At 47.4% G+C, this 15,403-nt stretch overlaps 1 long non-coding RNA gene across 1 annotated transcript; it reads right to left on the bottom strand.

Moving 5' to 3' along the window:
• Positions 1-10,252: 10,252 nt before the first annotated feature.
• Positions 10,253-14,576, bottom strand: LOC146889096 (uncharacterized). Its single transcript, XR_015000217.2, has 2 exons — positions 14,398-14,576; positions 10,253-13,827 (listed from the first exon to the last, which is right to left on the bottom strand). It is a non-coding gene; the product is annotated as an uncharacterized LOC146889096 (long non-coding RNA).
• Between the last annotated feature and the right edge of the window lie 827 nt (positions 14,577-15,403).

Here is a 15,403-nt window from a genome sequence, read left to right as displayed (position 1 = left end):
GGCCGTCCTGTTCAAGTTCCTTACATTGTAACTTGGGAGAGCTTGTCTAGAGACCCTCCACTTTGGGTCAAACCATTTGTCCCGCCAGCAGGAACCCGCAACCCAGTACCAGTTCCCTGGCTATCCATCACCCCTTTGACACCGAGGACAGTGGCAGCCCCAACCGCCCCTCCCTCAGATTCTTTGTTCTCTCTCTTCCCTGTGCAGGAGCAACCGAGACAGAAGTCCCAGGCACCACCAATCATCTCTGACAACCAGTCCGACCTCCTGCTCTTTGACCCTCCTCCTCCCTATCCCCAACCTCCTCTGCCTCAGGCCGAGGCACCCCCCCTCACACCTGTTCCCGAGGAACCTGCTGAACCTGTTATAGATCCTGACAGGCCCCCTAGCCCTGACATGACTGAGACTGCTGGAGGGGAGGGGGGCCTAACTCACAACCAGCAGGTGGCTGCATCTCCCTAGAGAGAGAGGCGGGGGCATCTGAAAGGGAAAGGTGGACTTCCCAGGCACTCCCCCTCCGCTCGATGGCTGACCAATTTCAATACTGGCCTTTTTCAGCCTCTGATCTTTATAACTGGAAACTTCATAACCCTTCTTTTTCCCAGGACCCCCAAGCCTTGACTGTCCTTATAGAATCTGTTTTGATCACTCATCAGCCCACATGGGACGATTGTCAACAGTTATTGCAGATACTCCTTACTACAGAGGAAAAACAGTAGGTTTTTCTTGAGGCTCGTAAAAATGTCCTAGGAGCTGATGGAAGGCCAACCCAGTTGCCAAATGAGATAGACGATGCCTTCCCTTTGACCCGACCCAATTGGGATTTCAACACACTAGCTGGTAGGGAGCGACTTCGTCTCTACTGCCAGATCCTATTAGCGGGTCTCCAAGGGGCTGGCAGATGCCCCACTAATTTGGCTAAGGTAAGAGCAATAGTACAGGGGCCTGAGGAAACACCTGCAGGATTTTTAGAAAGGCTATTGGAGGGGTACAGAATGTACACCCCTTTTGATCCCATGGCAGCAGATTGTTAGGCTGATATAATAATGTCTTTTATAAGCCAGTCAGCACCTGACATTCATAGCAAGCTGCAGAGGATGGAGGGACTGCAGGGTTACTCTCTCCAAGATTTAGTAAAGGAGGCAGAAAGAATTTTTAACAAAAGAGAGACACCAGAGGAAAAGGAAGAAAGAAGGCACAAAGAACAGGAAGAGAGAGAGGACAAACGAGATTAAAAAGCGTAATCGTGAGTTAAGTAAGATCTTGGCCACAACAGTACGCAGTGTAGAGCAGCCCAAGAAGTGCCAGGACAAGGATAGGGGAGACAAAAGGTGGCCATGAGTCGCCCGAGATCAGTGTGCCTACTGCAAAGAGAGAGGACACTGGATCAAGGACTGCCTAAAACGTCCAGCTGAACCCAAGAAAAAGCCAGTTCCTGTCCTGACCCTGGAAGACAGTGATTAGGACGGTCAGGGCTCAGAGCCTCCCCCTGAGCCCCGGGTAACCCTTTTAGTGGGGGGGGGGCACCCTACCACCTTTTTGGTAAACACTGGAGCCCAGCATTCGGCCCTCACCCAAGCAAAAGGACCTCTGAGCTCAAAAGTCTCTTGGGTTCAGGGAGCCACTGGAGGAAAGATATATCGATGGACCACAGAAAGAAAAGTTAATTTAAACATCGGCCAGGTAACCCACTCTTTTCTCATGGTACCGGAATGCCCCTACCCACTGCTGGGCAGAGACCTTCTGTCCAAAGTTGGGGCACAAATTTACTTCTCAGAAAATGGGGCCTCAGTTACTGACAAAACCGACCAGACTCTTCAAATTCTAACTTTAAAGTTACAGGATGAACATAGGCTGTTTGAACTGCCCCCTCCCCGCCTCAGGGCTGCCTGTCAAGGACAAATGGCTCCGTGACTTCCCCCAAGCCTGGGCAGAAACCGCAGGTATGGGGCTGGCAAGCAACCAGCCTCCTCTGGTAATAGAGCTAAAACCATCGGCCACTCCAGTTTTCATAAGACAGTACCCCATGAGCCGCGAGGCCCAAGAAGGAATTAGGCCCCACATTCAGAGACTTTTAACATTGGGCATCTTAAAGGCCTGCCATTCCCCCTGGTATACACCTCTTCTCCCGGTGAAGAAACCAGGCACAGGGGACTACAGACCAGTACAAGACTTAAGGGAAGTTAATCGCCGCACTCTAGATATTCATCCTATGGTGCCCAACCCTTAAAATCTCTTAAGTACCCTGCCTCCGACCCATATCTGATATTCAGTACTTGATTTAAAAGATGCTTTTTTCTGTCTGAGACTCAGCCCTCAGAGCCAGCCATTGTTTGCCTTTGAATGGAAGGATCCCGACTCGGGAGTTTCTGGGCAGCTCACCTGGATGAGACTACCCCAAGGATTCAAGAATTTGCCAACTTTATTCGATGAGGCCCTGCACCAGGATCTGGCCAGCTTTTGCACCACCAATCCAGAGGTAATCCTACTCCAATATGTAGATGACCTCCTGCTGGCCACAGAGACTGAGCAGGAATGCCTCACAGGGACTCGAGCCCTGCTCACCAGATTAGGTGAACTGGGCTACAGGGCATCTGCAAGAAACAAGTAGCCTACCTGGGGTATCTCTTGGAGGGTGGACAGAGATGGTTAACAGACAGCCAGAAGCAGGTCGTGGCACAAATTCCCCCTCCCAGAGGAGCACAAGAAGTCTGGGAGTTTTTAGGAACTGCAGGTTTCTGTAGGCTATGGATACCAGGTTTTGCTGAACTGGCGGCCCATCTGTATCCACTTACCAAAGCCAACATTCCTTTCTCCTGGGGAGAGGATCAACAACGGGCTTTTGACAAAATAAAAGGGGCCCTCCTTTCAGCCCCTGCTTTGAGTCTCCCTGATGTCACCAAACCATTCACCTTATATGTAGATGAGTACAAGGGGGTAGCAAAAGGGGTGCTGACTCAGAGATTGGGACCCTGAAAAAAGCCAGTGGCTTACATCTCCAAAAAAATGGACAATGTGGTGACAGGATGGCCCCCTTGCCTCCGTATGGTAGCAGCTGTAGCTATCCTTGTTAAGGATGCAGACAAATTGACTCTGGGCCAACCGCTGACTATAATAGCACCTCATGCTTTGGAAACTGTAATTCATCAACCCCCTGATAGATGGCTCTCAAATGCCTGCATAACCCACTACCAATCACTATTGCTCAACCCCGAACATATCACCTTTGGGAATGAAACGTTGCTGAACCCCGCCACCTTGCTCCCCAATTCGGAGCCCACTGTTTGGATGCCTCATGATTGCCACCAGATATTGGCAGAATACCATGGAACCAGGGAAGATTTGACTGATTGCCGGCTTCCTGATGCATATTATACCTGGTTCACAGATGGCAGCAGCTTCTTCAAAGAAGGTGAGCAAAAGGTGGGGGCAGCAGTGGTGGATGGACAGAACACCATATGGGCACGGGCATTGCCCCCAGGAACCTCTGCTCAAAAGGCAGAACTAATAGCCCTTACTAAGGCTTTGGAGCTAGCAAAAGGAAAAAAAATAAACATATATACAGACAGCCGTTATGCTTTTGCAATGGCCCACGTCCATGGAAAAATTTATAAAAAAAAGAGGACTGTTAACTTCTGCTGAAAAAGAAATTAAAAAATAAGACTAGGGCTGGAGAGATGGCTCAGAGGTTAAGAGCATTGCCTGCTCTTCCAAAGGTCCTGAGTTCAATTCCCAGCAACCACATGGTGGCTCACAACCATCTATAATGGGGTCTGGTACCCTCTTCTGGCCTGCAGGCATATATGCAGACAGAATATTGTATGCATAATAAATAAATATTTTAAAAAAATAAAAAATAAGACTAAAATCCTGGCATTATTGAGGGCCCCTTTTCTACCCAAGAAGGTGAGCATTATTCATTGCCCAGGACATCAGAAGGGTGATGATCCTATTGCCAGAGGAAATCAGATGGCAGATGAGATGGCTAAAAAGGCCGCACTTAACTCAGAAATATTACCCCTGGCAGAGGCACCCCCCCAGAAGATTGTCTCCAATATTCAACCCAGGATCTAGAGACTATTCAGAAACTTAATGCAGACTTTGATGAACAACAAAAGACTTGGAAATACCAGGGCAAAACTGTGTTGCCCAAGAAAGAGGCTTTTGAATTGGCTACTCAAATGCATCGATGGACTCATTTAGGACATAAAAAGATTAAAGCTCTTATGAAAAAGACAGATTTTTATATTCCAGGTCTTAACTCCCTCATACAGCAAGTAACATCAACCTGTGTTCCCTGCGCCAAGGTAAACACAAAATGTCAAAGTGCCCCAGAGGGCATAAGAATAAGGGGAGACAGACCTGGTACTCATTGGAAAGTAGACTTCACTAAAATAAAACCAGGAAAATATGGTAATAAATATCTCCTAGTTTTTATAGACACCTTCTCTGGTTGGACAGAAGCTTTTCCCACCAAACGAGAAACAGCTCAAATGGTGGTAAAAAAGATACTAGAAGATATTTTTCCTCAGTTTGGCCTGCCCAAGGTAATTGGGTCCGACAATGGCCCAACCTTTGTCTCCCAGGTAAGTCAGGATGTGGCCAAGACACTGGGGATTAATTGGAAATTACATTGTGCATACAGACCCCAGAGTTCAGGACAGGTAGAAAGAATGAATAAAACCATAAAGGAGACTTTAACTAAATTGTCTTTGGAATCGGGCGTTAGGGACTGGGTACAACTTCTTCCCCTAGCCCTGTTCTGGGTGCGAAATACCCCATCTCGGCTTGGACTTACCCACTATGAGATCCTATATGGGGGACCTCCCCCATTGGCCTCTTTTGGGGCTCCTCCTGACCTTGCTACTCACAAACCCGATTTGCAGGCGCGGTTAAAAGCACTTCAGATCGTCCAGGCCCAGGTGTGGAGGCCCTTGGCTACTGCCTACCAGCCTGGCCATCCGGAGATCTCACACCCGTTCCAGGTTGGCTATTCCATGTACATTCGGAGACACCAGTCCCAAAACCTTGAACCTCCTTGGAAGGGACCCTACACCATGCTTCTTACGACACCTACGGCCCTCAAAGTGGATGGTATTGCAGTCTGGATCCACACGTCTCACGCCAAGCCAGCACCTACACAGGACGACCCAGGACATTCCAAATGGAAGCTCCAGTGTATCCAAAACCCTCTGAAACTAAAATTAGTCAAGGAGGCTTGCTGATCTTTGCCCTGATGTTTCCTTCCACATATAGTGCTAAAAACCCCCATACACCTCAGAACTTAACCTGGACTCTGACTAACTTTGAGACTGGGCAAGTCCTAGAGCTAGCCACTGGAGTGGATACCTAGAGTAGCCACATCCCTTGGATACCTGGTTCCCCCAGCTAACTTTTGACCTGTGTGTTTTAGCAAAAGACTCTTGGAAGGATACTGAACGAGCCCTCGAGAACTCTTACCCTGATTGCAGATATTCTGAATGGTATATTTGTCTGGGGGAGAAATGAACCTGGCAATGTTGGGGGAGCTGAAGTATTTTATTGTGCTGCCCGGGGATGTAACCAGTGTCAGTGTCTCCTGGTTGGGAAATAACAAAGGGGACTTAGTCTCTTTCGCTCGTACCACACTAGGGGAATCTAACATCACAATCACCTTCACTGAGAAAGGAAAAAAAGTTAATTGTTTAACATGCAAAACTTGGGGTTTACGGCTGTATAATCCAATGTGCTATCCAGTAGGAGAAGACGTAGGGATTCTGTTTACCTTGAGAGTTGTTATAACACCCCCCATGACTGCAGCAATAGGACCCAACCCGGTATTGTCTGAGCAGGGCCAGCAGGCTCTTGCCAAGGTAGCCCCCCCCCTTGTCGAGGACCTGGGTCCCACTTCAGGTCATAAATATCCCTCCTTAGTTACCCCTGCTTCACTGCCAGCGCTCTCCAACACGGCCCAGCGACTGTTTAATCTAATAACGAGAGCCTTTTCCTTGTTGAATAATACTGACCCCAACATAACACAATCTTGCTGGCTATGCCTATCAGCAGGACCCCCATACTATAAAGGGATTACAACATCCAGGGGTTTCAACAACACGACTAACCAGGCTGACTGTGCTTGGGGAGCCAGTCATAAACTAACTCTTACAGAGGTGACTGGTGCAGGGACATGTTTGGGAAATCCACCAGATTCTTATAAACATTTATGCAATGAAACCCTTAAGAGCTCTAAAACTTCTAAAACTAGATACCTTATCCCTGATTCAGACAAATGGTGGGCTTGTAATACGGGCTTGATGCCTTGCGTGGCAACTTCAGTTTTTGATGGTACCAAAGATTACTGTGTGCTCATTCAACTGGTACCACGGGTCTTTTATTATCCTGCTAACACATTTGAGGATGAATTTGACAGACACCTGAGCCGTTATTGATGAGAGTCCATCTCCCTGACCCTAGCAGTGATCTTGGGCCTTGGGGTGGCAGCCGGTGTCGGCACTGGTTCTACTGCTCTGGTACAGAGCTCCAAAATCCCCAGCATTTGTGGAACTAAGAGCGGCTATTGATTAGGACTTAAGGGCCCTAGAACAATCTGTCACAAAGCTTGCAGAGTCGATAACCTCACTTTCTGAAGTAGTGTTACAAAATAGGCGAGGATTAGATTTGCTATTTCTTCAAGAAGGAGGACTCTGCGCTGCCTTGAAGGAGCAATGTTGTTTCTATGTAGATCACACTGGGGTAATTAAAGATTCGATGGCTAAGCTTAGAGACCGGTTAGACAAGAGACAGAAAGACAGAGAGGCACAACAAGGTTGGTTTGAAGGCTGGTTTAATCGCTCCCCCGGCTCACAACACTTATCTCTACCATCACTGGTCCCTTGATCATTCTATTACTTATCCTGACCTTTGGGCCCTGTATCCTTAATCGACTCTTGATGTTTATTCACGAGCGACTTAGCATTACTCAAGCTTTGATGTTGATCCAGCAATATCATACCCTTAAAGATAATCCCTGAGAATCTCAGGATTGAGATTCGACCAAAACAAAGGGGGGAAATGAAAAACTTTGGGGTGCCTTAGCACTACTACACCCACCTCCTTGTGAACCAAGACCCGGGTAACTAACCACAGGTGCATTGGAGCTTTGAGTACTTTCTCTTACCATTGTAATCTTTCTTCCATAGACACAGGCCCTGGAACTAGGGTGAGACGACCCACAGGTGTTCCTGCATGTAATCACCATAGCATTGATTACAAAGTTAGCCAACCGATAAATGAACTAGTCAAAATGGTGACAAATGATTTCTGGACTTTCCCTTTGATTCTGTATCACTCTGTACTGATTCTGTACCACCCTGTACCCTGTACCACCCCCTCCCTAATTCTGTGATTTTCCCTTTAAAAGAACCTGTAATAGACAAAGCTGGGGTCCTTCTCCTCTTGAGGCTGAGGGACCTCTGCTGTGGCAGAATAAAAATTCCTCTTGCTATTGCATCAACCGTGCTGAGAGTGTCTCTTGGGGCGACCTCCTCCTTGGGGGGGCTTTAGGGCCCAACAAAAGAGAAATTCCATGATGCAACATCTTATGATGAGGTAGGACCTTGTGATGATTCAGTTGTTTGGGGACTACCTATGCTCTATAAAAAAACCCAAATAAACTTATTGAATCAATAAGCTATTTTGTGTACATAACAAGCTATTAGCAAAGGTGCTTTCTAACATGAAGGGCCGGCTTGTTGGGGTTTCTGTCCCGCCCGGTACCCCACAACCGGCAAACCCCAAAGAAAAATCACACACAAGACTCCATAAGATTATAAACTGATTGGCCCGTTTGGTCCGGCTACTTATTAGCTCTTATAACTTATGTTACCCCATTATCCTTATCTACGTTAGCACATGACTCCGTACCTTTCTCAGCTGGGCAGGGTACATGTTGTCTCTTCGGTGGTCTGCACAGGAGTCGCTGAGGAAGCTTCCTGTTTTCCCAGAATACTCCCAGGCTCTTTGCTCCACCCCTACTTCCTGTCTGGCTTTCCCGTCTATACTGCCTGCCTGGCCAATCAGCATTTTATTAAAATATGATTGACAGAATACAGATAATTCTCCCGCACCAGTGCTTGGCATGTGGGCCTCTCCAAAAGGTGTAGACCAGTGGTAAAGATCTTACTTAGCATGCTCAAATCTATCCTTTAATTTGTTATATATCTAATGCTGGCCTTGAACGCCTGCTCCTCCTGCCTCTACTTCCCAGATACTAGTACTACAAACTAGGGTAATTCTAAAATGGAAATAAGCACAGTTACACCGATGATGTTGCTTGATTTTTCTTTTTCATCAGATAATTAAGGAATAAGAGAAATAACATTTTATTACATTGTATGTGTGCCATGGCATATCTGTGTGGTGGCCAGAGGAGAACTTGTGGGAATTCTCTTCTTTCACTATCTGAGTCCTGTTGAATTCAAGTCATCAGGATTTGTGGCAAGTGCCCTTATCTCTTGAGCCACCTCACTGAGAGAGAGAGAGAGAGAGAGAGAGAGAGAGAGAGAGAGAGATTATGTTAGTGTGTGCCTATGCTTGTGAGTTCGGGAGGAGGCTAGGACAGGGAATCAAATCTCAAATCTCCTGGAGCTAGAGTTACAGGCAGTTGTGAGCACTTTAATATAAACTCTGGTCATTTGAAAGACCAGCAACTATTCCTAACCTCTGAACCATCTCTCCATTACTTGCCATCCCAATAACATTTAATTATTTTTTCCTTTATTATTATTTTATGTGTATGGATGCCCTGCCTCCACACAATGCACCACATGTATGCAATGCTCTCAGGGTCCAGAAGAGGGTGCCAAATCACCTGTGACCAGACCACAGATGGTTGTGAGCTGCAATGTGGGAACTCAGATCCTCTGGAAACACAGCCAGTCTTCTATACATATAAGCCATCTCTCCGCACCCCCCATAACACTTTTAAACCTACATTTTAGCTAATCCTGTTGCTTATCTGTAATTGTAGCCTTTGGGAGGCTAAAGTATGATAACAAGAAGTTCAAGGTTAGCCAGAATTATATGCTGAGTTTGAGGCCAGCCTGTGCTACACGAGGCCAGCCTTGCCCAGTTATGTAAAATCCTTTCTTAAAAGGAGAGGGAGCCAGGCAGTGGTGGCATACGCCTTTAATCTCAGGACTCAGGAGGCAGAGGCAGGCCAGCCTGGTCTACAGAGCAAGTTCCATGACAGCCAGGTTGTTGCCCAGAGAAACCCTGTCTCAAACAAAACAAAACAAAACAAAACAAACAAAAAAAGGGGTGAGGAGAGAGCTCTAAGAGATTGGCACATAGATGAGTCAGCTGGTCAAAAGCTACAAATACGGAGTGTGATCTGGCTGGGCAGTGGTGGTACATGCCTTTAATCCCAGCACACACTCTGGAGGCAGATGCAGGTGTACCTCTGTGAGTTCAAGGCCAACCTGATCTACAGAGTGAGTTCCAGGACTACCAGAACTGTTTTACAGAGAAATTTTGTCTGAGAGAGAAAGAGAGAGAGGAGAGAGTGGTGTCTGAGCTAGGCACACACCTTTAATCCCAGCACTAGGAAGGCAGAGGTAGATGATCTCTGAGTTCCAGGACAGCTCAGCTACACAGAGAAACCCTGTCTTAAAAAGCAAGAGGAGGAAGAGGAAGTGGGACCTGTGGCTGCCAGTGAGAATAAGTAGCAGGCTGTTGCCAGTAAGAAGCTCCTGTTGCTATGCAAAGTGAAGAGGCAGTTGATACAAACGGCCAATTGGCTGCAGATGAGGCTGGTTCTAGCTTCTTAAGCCTATGATAGGTAATATTACTAGGTAGTAACTAATCCATGTTGCCATGTGAAACCAGGCAGGCAGAACAAAGCATGACTGCCGAACAAAAGCTGTAGCTCGCCAATGTCTTTGTGCAGAATCAGATTCTGAACTCCCTAATAAATATAAAGCTGTCTGGTCTATGTATCAACAGAGGTCTTTGTGGTCTAATGTGATGCGGGATTCCCCTCTGTATGCTGTGACTACCATTGGCTAATAAAGAAACTGCTTTGGACCTATAGCTAGGAAAAGCGGAGAGTGGGGGGAGACGGGACACAGGATGGGACACTAAACTGAATGCTGGGAGAAAGGAGGCAGAGTCAGAGAGAAGCCATGTAGCTCCACCTAAGAAAGATGCTGGTGTTGGACTCTAGTGTCCAAACCGAGAAGGAGTCGCCCCCAGAGACCACCTCATATACCACAGCTGATGTAAAAGCATGAGGATTTTATTAATTCTGTCATGACAGGGTCCCCCAGCATTTGGGAAGCTGAGAGACCCCGACTAGCTGGTACAGTCTACTTTTAAAGGAGAAGGCCCCATAGAAACAAGACAGGTTGTTCCTTGACCATTATGATCGGCTTATTAGAAAAGGGCTAATACCAATAATTGACTGGAGAACTATTGTCAGATCAGATGAGGTAAGAGGTCATTTTTGACCCCGTTTCCCAGGGGACTGAGTCAAAACATACGTGTATGGGTAATTGTTCAGGAACTGAGTATGTGCATGTGTAGCTGTTAGGTCCTTGGTTCCCAGGGGAGAAGGGAAAGCACTAAGGCACGGAGGCTGAGAGGGTTTGGAATTGTCAGAAATGGCTTCAGAATTGTCTAAAATCTTACATTCTCTCCTCTTATTTGGTCATATATCTCAATCTTGAGATATTAGTAAATTTGGGGGACTAATTAGATCTGTACACAGAAATTAACAAACCAGTGTTGTAGAGGGCACCAGGCCCTGTTGTAAAAACTGATATGGGTGAAACTGCCAGATGAAGCTATTTTCTCATAATAGGGAGGTCCTGCTGACAGGCATAGCCAGCTTGACATAATCTTGCTGGGGTCAGTACTATTTAGCAAAGAAAAGGCTCCCATTATTAGACTAAACAGTCGCTGTCCTGTATTAGAGGTTGCCAGCAATGAAGCAGGGGTTGCAGAAGGGTTCTTAGCACTAGGAGTGGGGCCCAGGGCCCTGGCAAGGCGGGCTACCTCAGCAGGGGCTAGCTGGCCCTGGTCAGGCAATACCGGGTTGGACTCTAGTACTATGGTCATGGGAAGTGTTATAACAACTTATAGGGTGAACAGAATCCCTATGTCTTTTATATAACCCTAAACCCCAAGTATTGCCTGTTAACCATTTCGTGTGTTTTGCTAATCCCCAGCCAGGAGACATTGACATTGGTTTTACATCATCAGACAGCATAACAAAATACTTTAGGTCCCCCGTATTACAGAGTTTGCTTTTTCCCCCAGACAAATATATCATTTGCATGTAGAACAAGAGTTTCCGGGGTTATGCTCAGTATCCTCCCAAGAGTCTTTTGCTAAAACACATAGGTCAAAAGTTAGCTGGGGGAACCAGGTATCCAGGGGATTAACTCCAGTGGCTAGCCTTAAGGCTTGTCCAGTCTCAAAGTTAGTCAGGGTCCAGGTTAAGTCCTAAGGTATAAACATCAGGGAAAAGATCAGCAAGCCTGGCAGAATCAGGCCTTCTTGAGAGGATTTGGGGCACGCTGAAGTTTTCATTTGGAAGGTCCTGGGCCGTCCTGTGTAGGTGCTGGCTTGATGTGAGACGTGTGGATCCAGGCTGCAATACCGTCTATTTTTGAGGGCAGTAGGTGTCTTAAGAAGTATGGTGTAGGGTCCCTTCCAGCGACGTTCAAGGTTCTGGGACTGGTGTCTCCAAACGTACACAGAATCGCCAACCTGGAACGGGTGTGAGATTTCCAGGTGCCCGGGCTGGCATTGGGAGGTTCCGACAGAGAAGTAGGGAGAGTAGCTTAGTCCAGTGGGCAGCAGCAGGACTAATTAGGGCCCCTTTAGGGGGGTCTAATCTGGTCAGCAGCAGCAGGCTCTGGTCAGATAGTACTTGGTTTTAAATATCATCTCATGTCCCAAATCCTTCCCTACATCCATGGAGACAGTCCCATTGCTGGCCCCTTGGACAGGCCAAACCTCGGGAAGATTTCTTCTTTGATCTTCTTAGTCATGGTGAGAAAAAGTTTCTCTGCCTTCCGTAGTTCGTATCAAAAGGCTGATGTACCTTTAAGAAGACTGTTAGTTCCGTGTCCCCCACCCCTCCTCATCGGGGTGGCATCAGTTGTTGCCTCTCTGAACCCCATCTCCATTGATTAGGAGGCTTGTGCCTGCTCAGTCTGGTGACAGAGGGGTCGTTGCCGCAGTGGCAGTGGCGGCGCTGGTTGCAGGCTCCTGGGCCTTCTCCTGGCCAGGGACTCTGGCTGCTATTCCTTGCCCCTCTTTGCTGTGCGGTTCTGGTTAGCTCCTTGCGGTTCCGCTCCTTGCGGTTCCGCCTCATCGGTCACTGAATTTGCGCTGCTGGCCTTGGATCTGTTCCAAACTCCGGTGAGGTGGGAGCATCCGCCAGCCTGCCTGAGCCTCTCCAGCCTGAAGCGCCTGCTACCCTGGGGCTGCTCCCACCTGGCTCATTGCTGTCTGCAGGGACCTTGCCCAACCAGGTGGCAAAGGCTGAGAGCAGCCTGCTTTCCCTGCAGGGGAAACAGCAGGGGGAATGAAAACATAAAGGCTTTTGATTCCAGATCTACAGTTCATAAGGTGGTTCATTAATAACATAGAGTACTCAGTCCATAGTCAAATGCTTTAGACACAGCAAAGGGGAATTCCTCCCCTTTTTCCCGTACACCCCAGAATCAGACACCTGGGTGCACAGCGTAAGCAAGCGGGGGAATTTCAGTACTATCACTGTGGCTGTTGCGTAGGCCTCTCAGGTGGGCAGAGCACCGCTTCAGTAGCCCGGCTGCATTCGGGGCCAGTGCCATTCTCCGACCGCTCCTGCTCAGCAGCTGCTTTGGGAAGTGTCTCGAGCCCAAAGCCCTGTAGGGCCATTCCTCCTCATTGTTATTTTTAAATCGGCCCAGGTGGTGGCAGCTTAAGTCCATATTCAGCCATTCAGGGGCTACTCTGTCTGAGGTGCATAGTCTCTGCAGCTGTTGTCTTCTGTTGCCTCCCTATCTGCCTAATTTTTTTAATTAAGTCCTGGAGGGAGCATCTCTGCAGTCCCTTCATTCTCTGCAACTTGCTACAAATGTCTGATGCTGGCTGGCCTATAAAAGACATCATTACATTGGCTTGGCGATCTGCCTGTAGGAGTACTATCAGACCTTTGTACTATTGCTCTTACCTTAGCCAAATTAGCAAATTAGTGGGGTGCTTTGCAAACCCCCTTTTTAGACCCGCCAATCAGAATCTGGCATTAAAGACGGAGCTGCTCCCTATCAGCTGGAGTATTGAAGTCCCATTTGGGTCAAGTCAGAGGGAAGGCGTCCCGTCCTCTATCATTCCGTGATTGGGGTGATCTGCTGTCAGCTCCTGGGACATTCTTTTAAACTTCAAAGAGAACCCACTGTTTTTCTTCTGTGGTTAGGAGCACCTGTAAGAGCTGCTGGCAATCATCCAAGTGGGCTGATGGATAACCAGAACAGATTCTAGAAGACCGGTCACGGTCTGAGGGTACCAAGAAAAAGAAGGGTTATAAGTAAAAATTAGAGGCAGAAAAAAGCAGTATTGTAATTGACCTGCTACTGAGCGAAAAGGAAATGCTTGGGAGGTCATTCTCTCCCTAGCGGACATCCCTCCCCTGTCCCAGCATAGATGCTGAGTGCTGAAGTTTTCAGGGCTAGGGCCCGACCAGCAGGGCTCCTCAGGAATGAAGTGTTTCCTCCAGGGGAGGAGGAGGGAGAAGTCTGCCATGCTTGGCTGGATAACAGGAAGAACTGGAGGTGCCTGGATTCTGGGTTTCTTTTGCTCCTGTACAGGAAAGAGAGAAGACAAAGGGCTCAGGGAGGGGCAGTCACCACCGCATTGTCTCCTCCAGCTGCAGGGCTGCTTTCGGACTCAGGGGAACTGATGATGGCCAGGGGGCCGTTGCCAGGTTCTGAATTCCTGCAGGTAGATTTTAACAAAGACAAACTGACATACAGAAACAAAAAATATAAAGAGACAGACACAAACTCAAAACCAGAAGCTGGTGCTCTCACCACCACTCTAGTGCAGAACTGAAAATACATAAAAACATAAAGACAGACATAGACTCAAAATCAGAAGCCGCATGGCAGTAGATCCAAAAATACAGATGGAGGATCACGCCTCTCCTGGAGATTAGGGTGACCTGGTCACCCTTCCCTCCAGTAAATGCCCATGAAACGTCTTTCAGGGCTAGGGCAAGGGATCTCAGGACACGTCTGCCTCCTCCCTTAGCCCCGTTTCAATACAGACCCTGCACAAGTACAAATTTTAAATTTCTTATTTATAATTACACAGAAACAGAAACATAATACATAAACAGACAGACATAAAAATGAGCTCATTTCTTTATACCTCCAACTGGGTCTAGAGTGTGTCTGGGAGTGACTCGATTCCCGGTCAGGGAACCAAATGTTGGACTCTAGTGTCCAAACCGAGAAGGAGTCGCCCCCAGAGACCATCTCATACATCACAGCCGATGCAATAGCATGAGGATTTTATTAATTTTGTCATGACAGGGTCCCTCAGCATTTGGGAAGCTGAGAGACCCCGACTAGCTGGTACAGTCTACTTTTAAAGGAGAAGGCCCCATAGAAACAAGACGGGTTGTTCCTTGACCATTATGATTGGCTTGTTCGAAAAGGGCTAATACCAATAATTGACTGGAGAACTATTGTCAGATCAGATGAGGTAAGAGGTCATTTTGACCCCGTTTCCCAGGGGACTGAGTCAAAACATACGTATGTGGGTAATTGTTCAGGAACTGAGTATGTGCATGTGTTGCTGTTAGGTCCTTGGTTCCCAGGGGAGGAGGGGAAGCACTGAGGCACAGAGGCTGAGAGGGTTTGGAATTGTCAGAAATGGCTTCAGAATTGTCTAAAATCTTACACTCTCAAGGATATGTTGAACAAACAGGCTGAGTACAGCTGTAGATCAGTCTAAAGATTTTGGTTTTGGTTTGGTTTGGTTTTGGTTTGTTTGTTTGCTTTTTTTTTTTTTTTTTGGTTTTTCGAGACAGTTTCTCTGTGGCTTTGGAGCCTGTCCTGGTACTTGCTCTCGTAGACCAGGCTGGCCTTGAATTCACAGAGATCTGCCTGCCTCTGCCTCCCGAGTGCTGGGATTAAAGGTGTGCGCCACCACTGCCTAGCCAGTCTAAAGTCTTAAGCAACCTCAAAGTTTACTATTAACTCTGGCTGTGAGGTCCAGCAAAAGTTCCAGTCTCTCAGAATGTAAGAGATATTTTTATCATAATGCATTGCCAAAGGACACTTTACCAGTGCTTACACTGCTGGAAAAAATATTATCTGCCTTCAGATCTTCAGAGAGGGGTGGGCCCCATGAACCCTTCCTCCTTCTATGA

This window comes from Myodes glareolus, chromosome X, assembly GCF_982192425.1.
Source record: "Myodes glareolus chromosome X, mMyoGla1.1, whole genome shotgun sequence".
In the NCBI taxonomy this organism is placed as follows: domain Eukaryota; kingdom Metazoa; phylum Chordata; class Mammalia; order Rodentia; family Cricetidae; genus Myodes; species Myodes glareolus.
This window is presented reverse-complemented; position numbering and strand designations above follow the sequence as displayed.